Source organism: Neofelis nebulosa, chromosome 2 (assembly GCF_028018385.1).
Source record: "Neofelis nebulosa isolate mNeoNeb1 chromosome 2, mNeoNeb1.pri, whole genome shotgun sequence".
In the NCBI taxonomy this organism is placed as follows: Eukaryota; Metazoa; Chordata; class Mammalia; order Carnivora; family Felidae; genus Neofelis; species Neofelis nebulosa.
The window spans coordinates 115,527,049-115,542,955 of NC_080783.1; the positions used below are offsets into that span (position 1 = coordinate 115,527,049).

At 43.4% G+C, this 15,907-nt stretch overlaps 1 pseudogene; it reads right to left on the reverse strand.

Moving 5' to 3' along the window:
- Window positions 1–15,907, reverse strand: part of LOC131503933 (phospholipid hydroperoxide glutathione peroxidase-like) — a 59,989-nt pseudogene that overhangs the window by 39,896 nt on the left and 4,186 nt on the right.

Genomic DNA, 15,907 nt, shown 5'->3' on the forward strand with positions numbered 1-15,907 from the left:
CACCTCTCACTATAGCAGCTGAAATACTACACAGACTTCCCCTGACTCCTTCACCCCTAGGGAACAGCAGATGACCTAAGTTCTGGAAGCAGACACACCTTACCCCACTGAATGAGAAACCAGAAACAGACTGTAGAGAATCCACTGTATCAGCAGGCAGGAGCAGCGCTGAGTTCCAGCAGCTAGTGGCGCCAACTAGCGGCCAGCACCCAACCGCCGGACACTGTTACTCCCAGTCCATGGGACCAGCTGTGTGACTCTGGCTGTGCTTCCACTTTGGTCCCAGCAGCTGCCTGACCTGCCTTGTTCATATGTATTTTCCTTTCTTGAGATGAGGTTAGCTCTCCAATACCTTTCTAGCAAATTCTTTTTCTGCTTAAGTGTACAAGTAAATGTGTAGTTGGTTTGTTGTTAGACACTAAGAACTCTGGCTGAGACAAGTGGATGTTATCGCATTATAGAAATCAAAACTTAGAGAGGTTCAGTGACCCACAAAACAAGACATCCAAATAGTGGCAGGATTCTGTCTCTCATCTGTTTTCCATTCTGGCACACAGCAATACCCAGAACTGGAATGTTTCCCTCTGCGGAGGAACACCACTCCAATCAGAGATGCTGTTATACTAACGTGGAGAAAAGTCATTCACAACATTTTAATGGGACATTAGGAAAAATCATTTTTTTCCAGAAACATTTCCCAAATTCTGCTTATCAGAATCCACCACAAGAGTGGAACGCATTGAAATACAACACTTCCACCTTCTTTAAAACAAAATGTTTCCTTTCTCTGCCACAGCATGCCAGAAAAGTCCCCAAGAAAGCTAAAAGAAAGTCAAGGGAAAGCATCTTTTTCCTCCTGCTATACAGTGGAAACAATCTTTTGAATAATTGAGTAAAGGTACAGAGCTCCGGGAGGCTCAGGTTCCTGTCTATCATTAAACAATTGTGGGCGGGGCACCAGCTCCAAATCAACAGGCCCAGCCCTTTCACAAGAACTTGGAGTTGGCCTGATGATGGTTTTTGAATAAACAGCAGCCTGCCTCTTCCTCCCAGAGATCTCTGGACAGCTGGTGCCTGGCACAGAGTGGGCACCCCATAAACACCTACTAAATGAATTCATCTTCGTCATTCCTATACTAAGAGTTTAAAGCCATCTAACTTGGAGTTCAGACCCTTAGGACATAGAGGATCTGAAAAACAAATTCTTTTTTTGTTTTGTTTTCTGTCTTCCTTCATTTCTTTGCCCAATTTCCATTCCCTGATGTTCGTTAGTGCTGAAGACAAGCTGGGAGCAAATTAAACATGACCAACAGAGCCAGACTTTCTAAAGTATCCCTAGAAAAGCAGAGAATTCCATGGGACAGGGATGAAAAGTTCTGGCCCAGAAGGGAGGGTGTTGTCACCGCTGCTGAGGGCTCTCAGAGAACAAATACTAATAGAATTAAACATGCTCTTTTCTCATCCCTGAAATAAAAGAAAGGCAAGATCCTACATCCTCAGTTCCAGGACTCCCCTCTACCTACTGTGGGTGGTGGTGGTGGTGGTGGTGGTGGTAATAGTTTATATTAGATAAATATTCTCATCCTGTCCAGGATCAATATTTAGTGACTCTGAAGAGAAACCAAAGCACCACTTTGCACCACAAGCTCCCACTTCGGCTTCTTATCTTTTTTTTTTAAGCTTTTTTTTTTGAGACAGAGAAAGAGACAGAAAAAGACAGAGTGAGAGAGTGGGGGAGAGCAGAGAGAGAAGGAGAGAGAATCCCAAGCAGGCTCCACGCTATGAGCACAGAGCTCAATGTGGGGCTCGAACCCACAAACCATGAGATAATGACCTGAGCCAAGATCAACAGTCTGACTGACATTCAACCGACCAGAGCCACCCAGATGACCCAGTTCAGCTTCTTACCTTTAAAAAACAACAACAGGGGTGCCTGGGTGGCTCAGTCGGTTAAGCGGCCGACTTCGGCTCAGGTCACGATCTCGCAGTCCGTGAGTTCGAGCCCCTCGTCGGGCTCTGTGCTGACAGCTCGGAGCCTGGAGCCTGTTTCAGATTCTGTGTCTCCCTCTCTCTGACCCTCCCCCGTTCATGCTCTGTCTCTCTCTGTCTTAAAAATAAATAAAAACGTTAAAAAAAAAATTTTTAAACAACAACAACAACAAAAAACTACCTGGAGGCACAGGGTAGGCAGAGTAATCCCTTTCTCCCCTGTGCCCCCAGGTTCTCACCCTAATCCTTGGAACCTGTGAATCCTATGTGGCAAGAGACTTTGCAGATGGGATTAAGGGCCTCAAATTGGGGAGATTATCCTGGATTGTCTGGGTGGGCCCAATCTTATCACGTTAGTCCTTAAAAGCAGAGAAATTGCCCTGGCATTGGAGAAGACTTGTGAGACTACATCCGACTTCTGACCTCCAGAACGGTAAGATCTACAACACCCAAGCCTCCACTTGAGAGTTGTCACTCTCTGCCTGTTCACGTTCATTTTAGGAACAAGTACACAGACAACCCAAGGGAAGTGAGCCTGCTTTTGTTGTTGCTATTTGTTTTCTCATTTGTTTCCCTGACCAACTATAAAAGTCCCTGCCTGACTCTCTGGAGTGACTGCTGGCATCTTCTTTCCTGTGTGAAATTCCTCCGGACTGAGTGGGCCACTGAACTGCGGCGGCGGGCAGGTCAGTATCTGAACTAATAATGAATGGCCCAGCAGTTTCTCCTCCACGAATCACAGAATGTTGGAGCTAGTTGGAGCCTTGAGATCATCTATTCCAGTCTTATTTTACAGTAGGAAACAGATGCCCAGAGAGTTAAAAAGACTTCCCGGGAAAACAAAAAAACACTGATGCCCAGCCCCTGCCCCCAGAGATGCTGATTCGATTGTTCTGTGGTAGGGCCTAAGTGTCCATTATTTTTCAAAGCCCTCCTTTCTCATGGGACTTTGAAATTTGGCCTACTCTCAACACATACTGAATTCTACTTAAAGGTCCAGACTAATGATAATTAATTTCCAGTATCACAGAGACCAATACCTGTTTTATTCCTGGTCACTATAAGCTTTCATTCGATGCAAAGCAAAAACATTTCTGCATGTTCTTCCCTGAAAGTTCTCATTTTCCCTGTCCTTGTTTACCTTCTGAGAGAGAACCTTATGTGACTCCATTTCCTTCCCTGGGTCCTACGCTGTCAGTGTTTCTTTTTCCTCTCCATGCCTTGGGAACCGAAGTCTCCCCCCAGACCTCAATCCCAACAGTCGACAGACCTCTCCATGGTGCTCCCCACATGCCTTCATGAACCACCTTGGGCCTGGCGTGTGGACAGCCCCCTTGCCTCCATGCTGTGCTCAGGCCAACAGGAATTTGCTGGTTCCTCCAAAGTCAGCAGTCGTGCACGGAAAAAATGCTATTTGCAGATGCTTTGATTTTTAAGATTAATACTTCTTTTATTAAAGTTCAATTTAAGGGGTACCTGGGTGGCTCAATCAGTTAGGTGTCTGACTTCGGTTCAGGTCATGATCTCACAGTTCATGGGTTCAAGCCCCACATCGGGCTCTGTGCTGACAGCTGGGAGCCTGGAGCCTGCTTCAGATTCTGTGTCTCCCTCTCTATGCCCCTCCCTGGCTCACACTCTCTCCATCTCTCTCTCAAAAATAAATGAACATTAAAAAAAATTTTTTTAAGTTAAATTAAAAAATCCAGTATTTCCAGTGTAAATCTAGTTATTAACCAAGTGCAATTCAACAATCACTTTTCGAAGTGCCTTCACAAATTAATTTAATGCTATTAAATATTTAAACACTGACTTTGAAGATTTAGTATATTATAATTCTCTTTTTAATTCTTTTTCTGATTAAGACCTTCCATTTGGGTCTCAAGTCACATTCTTGATGGTATCATGATGCCAATTCATCAGATCCTGCTCACAACATGGAATCACACTGTAAACTTTTATACTATTGCATGATTTGGGTTGACCGAATTCTGTATCTCTCTCATCATTTCCTTCCTTGGCAGGGCCGTAACTCACATTTTTAAATAGCACCCTTTGTATTTTACATGGTTCTCCTGTTTTTTTGTTTTTTTTTTTTTTGGCTCCACAGTTTTCAGGCTCTGTGCTAATGACCCCCCACCATATGCTAATAGCACCCCACACCAATGCCTTATCTCTTCCCCAGTTTCTGACCTCCTTGGCCTGTCCTAACATCCCTACATGGACCAAATTCCAGTGCTCAGACCTGACCTCTGCACTGTTGCTCTTGTCTTCTCCCCTTCCTGAATGTTCTCTCCCCTTCTCCACCCATCCTTCAAGGCTCAAGTCAAATCCCATCTTCCTTCACCACAGCCCCTCAGGATTTCTCTCTTCTCCACACATGTACTGCCCATTGCTGCTGCCTCATGTTATTGCCTGTTAGTTTTTCCTGCTTTTTGTTTTCCCTCATCTATATCAGAAACTCTTAGAAGACAAGAGTTGTGTTTTAGAGGGTTTGTATCCCTGTTTATAGCCTAGCATAGGCATGATAGCATGGGCATGACAGCAACTCAATAAATGATTGCAAGGGTAGGTGACTTTCTTTTTTTTTTTTTTTTTTTTTTTAATTTTTTTTTTAACGTTTATTTGCTTTTGAGACAGAGAGAGACAGAGCATGAACGGGGGAGGGTCAGAGAGAGAGAGGGAGACACAGAATCTGAAACAGGCTCCAGGCTCTGAGCTGTCAGCACAGAGCCCGACGCGGGGCTCGAACTCACAAACTGTGAGATCATGACCTGAGCCGAAGTCGGAGGCTTAACCGACTGAGCCACCCAGGCGCCCCAAGGTGACTTTCATTAGCACGTGATTCCCAGGTGTCTAATTCTGCTCCTGCCCAGTGTGCTGTGGGTAGTCAGTGATGACTGAGCAGTAGTAATCCAGGCTAACCACTTGAGGCTATGGCACATTCTATCAGCATGTAATTGTGCTTCTCAGCTTGCTTGATGCAGAATTACTGACTTCAACCAGCTAGTAAAGTCCAGAGAAGTCATATCTGGTTCAGATTTTCCATCCTGAAATTATGATGCCTATAGTTATCCGAACACTTCTATCTGAAAAATATACCCCTGTGTGTTTAACTCTTGCTAAAAAGAAAATGCTGCATAATATCCTTCAGCAAACCTTACTTATGGACAATGAGTATGTGGAAACAGGGAACAGGAGAAGCAGCTCATAAAAACCCTTTTGCTAGCTTTAGTTGTGTCAAGACATACAGGAAGACAGACCTTATTTTTACAAGAACTAAGTTTGCGGTTTCTTGATATATAGAGATAGATAGATAGATAGATAGATAGATAGATAGATAGATATGCAAAGGGGTATCCATAGCTCCTTGTATCCAGAGGAAGGAAATCAGAAAAAAATGTCCACATGACAAATGAACCAAGTACAACCAAACCGCAGACCCGAGATGTCTCTGATTTATTGCAGGAACCAGGGGAGTCTCCCAACCCAACTATTGGTCTGACAGTTTCAATTGACAGCAGTTGCCCTCTCCCCACCCAGCCAAGAGGATGACTCATTCCCCCGTTCCCTGGGCCAAGTGTTTGACAAAATACTCTACATCGCCATGGGAACAGCCCAGTATCTGCTTTCACGTGGGTGTGGTTAGACTAAGTACCGCTGCCCTCCCCCTCTTTTTTGTACCTCTTTGACCAGTTATAAATTTGAAACATTAATCACAGGAAAAGGCCATTTGACACATGCCAGAAGAGAGCTGTCACACAGCAGTGCAAGAAGCAAAGAGGAAAAGAGAGATCCAAAATGACACAATTAACTTTTTAACTGCCACTCTTCATCCTATGTCTCTGATGTCACTTTAGTTACACACAATACTGAACTACCTGTGGATCATGATGGTAGGTACTGAGGTCTGACAATGAGGTACTCTTAATGCTCACACATCACTTATTATTATTCCTATTTTACAGATGAAGTAAAGAAGACTGCACAACTGGTAAGTAGCAGAGCCAGGATTCACTCAGGCAATCTGACTCCAGGGACCCACACTCGACTGCTGTATCTGATTGCATCAGGTTAAAGACAGAAAGATCCTCCTACATTGTTTGCATGGGGGTTTTGTTTGTTTTTGCCAACTGAAGTTAGACCATATCAAGGCTTTAAAAACTAAAATAGGAGGGATTTCTAATTTGACAGTTAACTGCTAAGTAAGCAAAAAACTGACGAAGTGTCATAGGAGAGACCCAGCTACTAGGATAGAGATGCCCCACTCACAGATTCATGGAGAAAGTTCCGTGTTTGGTGCCAATCAGCCCCAATTCCTCCTTACAGCTGACTGCTTTACTCTCCTTCACAGCCACACATTCTGCCCACTTAGGTCAGGGGACTCACAGATCCTACCCCCCCCCCCCCACAAGGGGCCGGTGGGGGTAGGGAGGGTTCTGCCAGGGATGGGTCAACACAAGTGTACCACCATTGCTAGAAACACAATTCACAGACCCTATCCCCCTGACAGAGGGCCATCAGGGACACCCAGGACAGCCTCATGCCCTGAAGAAGCGTCCCCATTTTCCAGAACACCCTCTCAGTTGTCTGAACTCAAAGAGGGCTATCAGCTCTGGGTCCAGAGCCATTATTTGAGAGGAAGATGAAAATGGAGGCAATGACTACAGTCATTTAATGCAAAGCTGAGAGTGGAGGTTTGGATGCACATAAATTCAAAAGCAAACTGAGAATTACAAGTAACCACTTTTTTGGGCACTGGAGTTAAGTATCATGCTGGCTAGCAGTTTTCTTAGGTCTAATTCAGGTCATTAAAGGTAATATGAAATTCCTCTGGGCTTATAGCATTATGCTGTCGTAATACTGTAGGGCCAAGGCAGGCCGCCCCAAAATGAGCCACTTTGGCACAAAGGTTATTTGAAGTTAAAAAGCAATCAAAACCCAGCAGGCTCAGGAAAAGCTGTTCACCTCCCCCACAACTGTCTGAAAAGAATTTGGACGGAGGACCTGCTCCAGGAAGAGAGCTGTCACCATAGATAACTACACCGTACCACGAACTAGGTACAGGGAGGAACCTGGCAAGGCCTGTCTGATCCAAGTCTTCTGTGTCCCATTGTTTCTGAGTGGCCCAGCAAACATCTACTCTTTTCTTTCTTTCTTTTTTTTTTTTTTAATGTTTATTTATTTTTGAGAGAGAGAGAGAGACAGAGGGCAAGCAGGGGAGGGACAGACAGAGAGGGAGACACAGAATCCGAAGCAAGCTCCAGGCTCTGAACTGTCAGTAAAGAGCCCAACACGGGGCTCGAACTCACAAACCGTGAGATCATGACCTGAGCCGAAGTCAGATGCTCAACCAACTGAGCCACCCAGGTGCCCCAATGTTTACTCTTTTTTACCTTCCTGGGAATTGCATTCCTTCCCTTTGAAGTTCAAGACCCTACCTCCAGCTCCTTAACTCTGGACAATATATGTATCTCCTTTTGCCTGTTTTTAGAATTTCCATGTCTGTGTGGATTTCCTATACCTACAAGATTAAATTTGATTTTTTTTTCCTGTTAATCTGTATCATGTCAATTTGATTCTTAGTCCATCGAGAAGGACCTAGAAGGGGACAGGAATTTCTTGCTCCCAACACTACAAAAATTTCGTGCCACAATAAGCCAGTGTTGCAAGTATGGCCAACGTGTTAGGCCTGCCTCGGAGAGGTCAGCAAAATGTGATTGTCAGAAACCCATCTCATCCTCAGAGGAGTGTGGAGCATGCAGGAAGGCTGCCTGGGACTATCCCTCACCTCTGTTGACTAGCTGTGGAACTGGGCAAGTTACTTTCCTTCTCTGTCCCTCAGTAGGCCCACTCATAAAAAGGGGACAGTAATAGCTCCTACCTCTTAGGGTTGTTACGAAGATCAAAGAAACTAATTCATGCCAAATGCCTGTAACAGTTCCTGGGACATCCTGCCACATATTTCAGCCTTGGCCATTCCTGTGGTGCCTGGCTGGCTCAGTCATAAGAGCGGCAGTTCTTGATCTCGGGGTAGTGAGTCCAAGCCCCACACTGGTGTAGCGATTATGTAAATACATAAACTTAAAAAAAAATCTGTCATTCAGTTGAGCTCACTGTATTTCCACATGAGCTCAGCCTGCCTGCTGAAATATGGTATGCAGGGAAGTCAATTTGCTTGCTAATTGGGAGGCTACTATGTAAAAAAGCCTTATTTACCTAACTGAAGAGTTTCAGTAACTTATCCAAGGTCAAAGATCAAGTACATGGTGGGGAATTGTTCTGGGGCAGCCAGGCACTCCAGCTGAGGGGTGGGACTCCACTGACCCCTCAGACCTAATACACTAGGATCCTACCGAGTCCACGTCTCAGACTACGGGTTCTAACACATACAATTCAGAGTGGTCACACTGTACGTTGACCGTTTAGTGGACAGCAGTGATAGAATCTTGCCAATAAATATCTAAAAGGAGCAATGTCTGGGGCACCTGGATGGCTCAGTCGGTTGATCGTCCAGCTTCAGCTCAGGTCATGGTCTCATGGTTCATGAGTTTGAGACCCGTGTCAGGCTCTCATTTGCAGAGTCTGCTTTGGATCCTCGGTCTCCCTCTCTCTGTGTCCCTCCCTCACTCTCTCTCTCTCTCAAAAATAAAATATAAACATACATACATACATACATACATACATACATATATACATACATGGAGCGATTTCAAAGCTACTGTGAAGCAATTTCATGCCATGGATTCAAATGATTGCAAATTTTGCAAAATTTGGCAAAAAGAATGTTATGAGTGGATGCCAAACATAAGGGAAGAGTGAGGGAAAGGTAAAGCACAGAGGACTACTGGATTTTTGTTTATCTGTGATAGTAGTGAGAACTACAGACTGTAAAAGAGGTGAAAAAATCTGTATGGACTTTTACCAAAGCCAGTTTTAATTTTTAAAAAGTGCTTACAACAGTGCATAGTTACCAGGCAACTGTAACCAAGTTACAACATCAGTGGTGAAAATATGACACACACACATACTCATGATCTTTCCAACAAAGGGCCCCTGACTCATTTTCACCAGTCCTCAATATCATTGCTCACAAATCTGCAGCAGCCATGATATCATCATTTCTTCCAGTGAGCCAGAGGGAAAGAAGCAGTGTGTGTGTATGTGTGCGTGTGTGCATGTGTGCGTGTGTGTGCGCGCGCGCGCACGCGCGCATGAGAGAGAGAGAGACAGAGAGACAGAGAGAGAGAAATGGGGCGGGGCAGGGCAGCAAGAAAGAGAGTCAAATGATCTTCATCACTTTCCCCAGCAGCAGGCTTAGTTTAGGACACTGATAAATTTTAGGAGAATCATGATGTACTTTGAGGGAACTGATTGAAGACTACCTTCAACCATAAGGCAGTGTGGGTGCAGTGTTTACTCACACGGACTCTGGCACCAGACTGCCTAAGTTTGAATTCCAATTTCTTTACTTCCTTGCTATGTTTTCATGGATGAGTTGTCTAACCTTGATAAGTTTCAATTCCTCCATCTGTAAATGGGGGATAATAATAGACCCTACACTGTAAAGTTGTTGTAAGGATTAAATCAGTTAAAACAGATTGAATGTTTAGAACAGGGGGGTGGCACATAATTAGTACTCAACAAATGTCAACTTTATTATCTCTCCCAATGAAAATCAGATGTAACTCAAAAATGCTAACCCTTTTGACCAGTGATTCTCAACAAGGATGAGTCACCTCTAAAAAGTGGGGGAATTTACAAGTGTGTTTTGGTTGTCACAAGAATTGGCAGGCACAGGGAGCACTCCATGGGTGGGGTCAGGGTTAAGGTTAGATGTTCTACAACCCATAGGTCAGTGCAACGGTGAGCTGCCTCAGGTCCTACACAACATAATGTATCCTCCCAGCCTTCATGTAGGTCAAAATTTTGTCTATGACTATCTGAACCTAGAGCCCAATTCCATTTTATGTCTAAATGCAAAGCAGTTTTCCCACACCTTAAACATTACTGAATTTTACAGGAATGCAACTGGCATGTAAATCAAGTAAACTTCAGTTGTTTAGAACCTTTCCAAGAATTGTTCACATTTTGTAAAATGAGGTTAACTAACAACAAATTTGAGTCACCAACATAACATACCTGTATCAGCCAGTAACTGTACTATTGCCATCACGGTGATTTCTACGTGTACTTGCAAGATTCTTATTCCATCACATGTGTTCCAAGGTAGCTATGCCTGAGCAATCAGATGCTGGAATCGGTATATTTTATTATAAATTACTACCCTGTCATTTCCCCTTTATATGACTGTTTGGGTATTAGATTGGTTTTTTAAATTATATAACTAGACCATAATCAAGGGTCAGGAGACCCCTCACTCCACAAAAGACTTGCTGTACGATGTTATAAGAATCAGTAATCTTTCTGGGCCTCCAGTGTCCTCATTCAGATAACAAATATTTGCGGAACACCTGCTACTAACCAGAGTGTGGGCTGAGCTTTATCAGGTCAATGGAACATTGTCCTTGGTCTCAAGGAGATTCTTGGTCACTCTGAAAGAGAAGAGAGGTGACTAGATGCTCTCTGAGGTCTCATTCAGCTTTAACAGTCTACGAATCTATGAATCTAAATAGAATTTAATGTTTACTACCTTTTAGGTACATGAGTGAGGTTCCCTGAGCTCACAAATTTTGTTATATCGCAGGAAACAGTTATTTGAAAAGTTTCTCCAAAACAGTAAATCACAATCTTTATTTATCTCAGTTCAAAGCATGTCTGTGAAACTTTCCTTTTTTCCCCCCAAACTAAGGTACAAGTATTGTTGTCACTTTCAATTCCATTTAATTTTAATTCAGTGTCCCCTCCCTCTAAAAAGTCAGTGAGCACCTACTGGCCCTCTCTTCTCTCAGCAGTAATTATTTATTTTATCATACTGATGCTGCTGTTATCTTTACATGTACAGAGGCAATTTTAAATGAGTGTATTTTAAGGCAAATTTAAGGTTTTTAAAAATAAGAGAGGGGCGCCTGGGTGGCTCAGTCGGTTAAGCGGCCGACTTCAGCTCAGGTCACGATCTCGCGGTCCGTGAGTTTGAGCCCCGCGTCAGGCTCTAGGCTGATGGCTCAGAGCCTGGAGCCTGCTTCCGATTCTGTGTCTCCCTCTCTCTCTGCCCCTCCCCCGTTCATGCTCTGTCTCTCTCTGTCTCAAAAATAAATAAAACGTTAAAAAAAAATTTTTTTAAAAAATAAGAGAAATAATCTTAAGGGAGGGATAGAAGCATAGGGAAGAGAGTCACAAAGAATACGGAACTTAGGTAAGAAGCACAATGTAATTATGGTGGACAGGATCAGGAAGAAAGTTAAAAGACAACACAAAACAAAACAATTTTTAAAGAAAAGGAAGAGCAACGTGGTAGGAAAACAGCAGGGAGGAGAGCGAGACACATCCTCTTTGTTTTATTCTTGCCCCCAACAGCTGATACAGTGCCCCTTGGCTTCTCTCTGAACTGTGCCAAAGGCAAAGGAGCACCAGGGTCAATGGGCCTCTGATGCCCCCTGCAGGTCCTCAAAGCAACTTGCTTTCCCTTTTTTAAAATAGGACTGATGGCCCGTTATTTAACCTGTATAGAGAAACCTAGGTCCGACAAGGAGACAGAGCAAAGCCAAGTTTCCACAGTGTATATTTCTGCGGATGACATCAAGATTATGCTGTGGCATTCCTCGTATTAATGAAATGAGAGATTTCACCTGGATTTATCCAAGACCAGTAGTGTAGTTAGTTGTGATTTAGTTAAAATGCATGAAATTTGTCAGAAAGACTGGGTTTGAATTCCTGCTCTATAACTTATTAATTTTGTAATCCTGGGAAAGCTAATTGATCTCTTAGAGCTGCCTCCTCACCTTTAGAATGGACATATCAAGGCAGACCTCATAGGGTTGCTGTGAAGAATTAAATGTGGCATTATGGGTATAAAGTGCCTCATTCAGTGTCTAGTACCTGGTAGCTCTCATCACCTCATTCCAAAGAGAAAAAATACATTAAGAGCTCTAGATCTCTGGTGATACCAGAAGCCAAGGAAACGTAAATAACTGTCATGTTCTTTATATTCTCTCTCTCTCTCCCTTTCTCCCCTATTCCTCCACGCTGAAGCTCATTGCAGCTCCTGTGGTTTCTGATCCAGAGTGAGAAATCCCACAGGCAGAGCCCATGTTTCCTGAGCTGCCGCTCCCCTGTGAGGACTATCCTCACTGTAACTCGAACCTCATTTCCCAGGAGGATCCTTAGAACTCCCAGTACTTCATTCTCGTAGCCCTAGAAACTTGGAGGAGCGTGCACCTACAGACTTGTCCCACAACAGATGTTTGTGCCTAGAAACCTGCTGTCTCCGACCTTAATCCCACTCAGGGGAGGACACAGACACTGTTCATTAGCTGACGCTCTTACCGTGTCTGCTGTACAGTACTACTTGGCAGAGCACCAAACAGCAACAATCCAAAAGCCATCCGCTCCTCTATGCCGTACGATTTGATGGCGACAAGTTTTGCAGGCCAGGTTTCCAGGAGATCTAGGACGGGTATTCCTAGCGGTCAATTTTGAGCTAGTCTGCATCACTAAACATACTTCATTGCCCTCCAGGCACATTTAGTCCTGCTATGGATGTAAGAACTGGAGAAAGAGGAAGGGAGTATCTTATCCTTCTTTTCACAGAAGAAGAAACAGTCCCAAGATCTCATTTTATAGATCTGTTGCCTCTTCTGTACCCAATTTGGAAACCAAAAAGGTTAAATAACAATTTATCACTGTGTAAGGCTCAGCAGACTAAGTTTTAAAGTTTTGCTAAGCCCTTAATAAGACAGTAGTCATCAGTTAAAGGGACAAACTATTAGGTACTGAGACAGACAATACTGATCAGCTAATTGAGGAAAATTAGTCACAAGTATATAGGGAAATAAAGATGTATAAAAGGGGCGCCTGGGTGGCGCAGTCGGTTAAGCGTCCGACTTCAGCCAGGTCACGATCTCGCGGTCCGTGAGTTCGAGCCCCGCGACAGGCTCTGGGCTAATGGCTCGGAGCCTGGAGCCTGTTTCCGATTCTGTGTCTCCCTCTCTCTCTGCCCCTCCCCCGTTCATGCTCTGTCTCTCTCTGTCCCAAAAATAAATAAATAAAAAATAAAAAATAAAAAAAAGATGTATAAAATCTTCCTAATGACTCAAAAGATGTTTATAAATAACCAAAAATTTTACCTACTGACCACAAACTGAGAAGATTTAGGATAAAAGTCAATGGAAGGTACAGATAATTGTCTAAAAACACTTGTAGGCAGAACAGAAGGTCCCCCAAAATGTCCACATTGTAGTCTCCAGAATCTATGAATGCTACCTCATGGGGCAAAAGGGATTTTGCCAGATGTGATTAAATTAAGGAACTTTAAATGAGATTATCCTCAATTGTCTGTGTCGGCCCAACGTACTCACAAGGGTCCTTAAATGTGAAGAGGGAGGCGGAAGAATCCAAGGTGGTATCAGGACAGAAGCAGAAGCTGGAGTGACACCGTTGCAGGCTGGGGCCTAGAACCAAGAACTGAGGGTGCCCTCTAGAGGCTGGAAAAAGCAAGGAAACCGACTCTGTCCTAAATCCTCCAACCCTGCTGACACCTCAGATTTTAGCCCCATGAGATCCATTTTGAGCTTCTGACCTCCAGAACTATGTTTGCACTGTTTTAAGCCACTAAGTTTGTGGTGATTTGTCAGAAGCAATAGGAAACTAATACATGTTATTTTGGCTATTTCAGGTTAATGTGCAGTTTTGGTGAGAACATACTCAACAAAATTGTCAACAAATTCTATGATGTTCCTTTTGTGTGTACTCAATGTATCACGAGGTATTTTCAGAAGACATGAAAGGAAAAAAAAATTAATACATAAATGGAAGGCAGAGTTACTACAGCCTAATTGGACGTATTAAAACCACAAACTTTATGGAACGTATACCTGCAAACAGTTCCACACAAAGGCACAAAAAGGGGTAATAAACTACAGAAATCCGGTGTTTATTCTTAATGCATTCTTCACAAGCTGGCAAGATGTCAGTGGACTATTAACTATGCTTAAAGCCCACCTCTCCTCATCCAGAACAGTAGCCTAAAAACTGAGATTTTTAATTTCTCAAACGAAAGAAAGTGGCATACATCTGACAAAGAATGTCTAAGAAGCAAACAGAGCCACAATGTTGGTGTTACTTCTCAGTATCTATCAAAAATTTTTTTAACGTTTATTTACTTTTGAGGGACTGAGAGAGACAGAGCACCAGCAGGGGAGGGGCAGAGACAGAGAAGGAGACACAGAATCTGAAGCAGGCTCCGGGCTCTGAGCTGTCAGCACAGAGCCCGATGCAGGGCTTGAACCCACAAGCTGTGAGATCATGACCTGAGCCGAGGTCAGACGCTTAACCAACTGAGCCACCCAGGTGCCCCTCTATTAAAATTTTTTTGGAGGATTATCTGAAGTATATGTAAGTTGCAGTACATTTTTCTCTGAAATAGGCCAGACTGTCAGAAAGCTATATACCTGTATTTTATTTTTTTGCCTCCCCTACTGGGTCTCTCTGTTACCCTTGAATTTCTTTCCTTGGACTAGGGTACCATCAGCTTATGTTGAGGGACATTACATGGTAGAGCCCTGTGAGGCTTTTTCCTATCTATACAGTCAGGATGTCATCGAGAGTGTTTTTCACTGCATTATATAGAATTCCCTCTGAGAACCCCTGTATACATCCATGCCTTAACATCTCAGTACCAGAAACAGGTGAACTGTTTCTAAGCAGAAAGTGGTTCTTTTGAACTTTTACAGAAATATAATATATATGACATTATACATTTGTCAAAAACCATGGAACTATACAACACAAAGAGCAAGCTCTAATGTAAATTATGGACTTTAGGTATGGCATTACTACTGGTTCATCAACTGTAACGAAGGCAAGGTATTAATAATAAGGGAAACTGTTTGGGGGAGAAGGGGTACATGGAACTCTCTGTACTTCCTGTTTAACTTTTCTGTGAACCTAAAATGCTCTAAAATGGAAAGTCTATCTAAAATATCTATACAGCAAAGGGCATGTATCTGCAGCATAGAGGATTCTGGAAGGATGGAGGCAGGGGTAACAGCAGCTATTTTTCAATCTCTGAATCTCACCTAAAACCAGACAAGTGAGTAGATAGCAAAACCAACACCTTATGGACATTCACAGTGTTGGGAGCAAGAATTTCCTGTCCCCTTCAAGGTCCTTCTGGCTGGACTAAGAATCAAATTGACATGAGACAGATTAACAGGAAAAATTCAAATTTAATTTTGTAGGCACAGGGAATCCCCAAAACAGTCAGGCAACATGAGGTGTATATGTGGTCCTGAGCTAAGGGGCAAGAGGTAGGGTCTAGAACTTCAAAGGGAAGGAATGCAATTCCCAGGAAGATACAAAAGAGTAAATGTTTGCCAGGCCACTCAGAAACAATGGGACACAGAGGACTTGGATCAAACAGGCCTTGCCAGGTTCCTCCCTGTACCTAGTTCATGGTACCATGTAGTTATCTATGGTGACAGCTCTCTTCCTGGAGCAGGTCCTCCATCCAAATTCTTTTTAGGCAATTGTCAGAGAGGTAAAGAGCTTTTCCTGAGTCTGCTGAATTGTCTTGCTGAATTTGATTGCTTTTTAACTCAAAATAACCAGACTGCTGTGTGAGGCACAGTCCATTCTTTATCAAGGTATTAAAGAAGCTGTATGAGTTTGCCACAACTTACCTGTTCTACTGCTGATGGCTATCGAGTGGTTTCCATCTCGGTACTGTTACCAAAGAAGCCACTATGGACATTCTTTCCCTCACTTCTGTTGCGTATAAGCCTAGGAAGGGAACCGCTGGGTC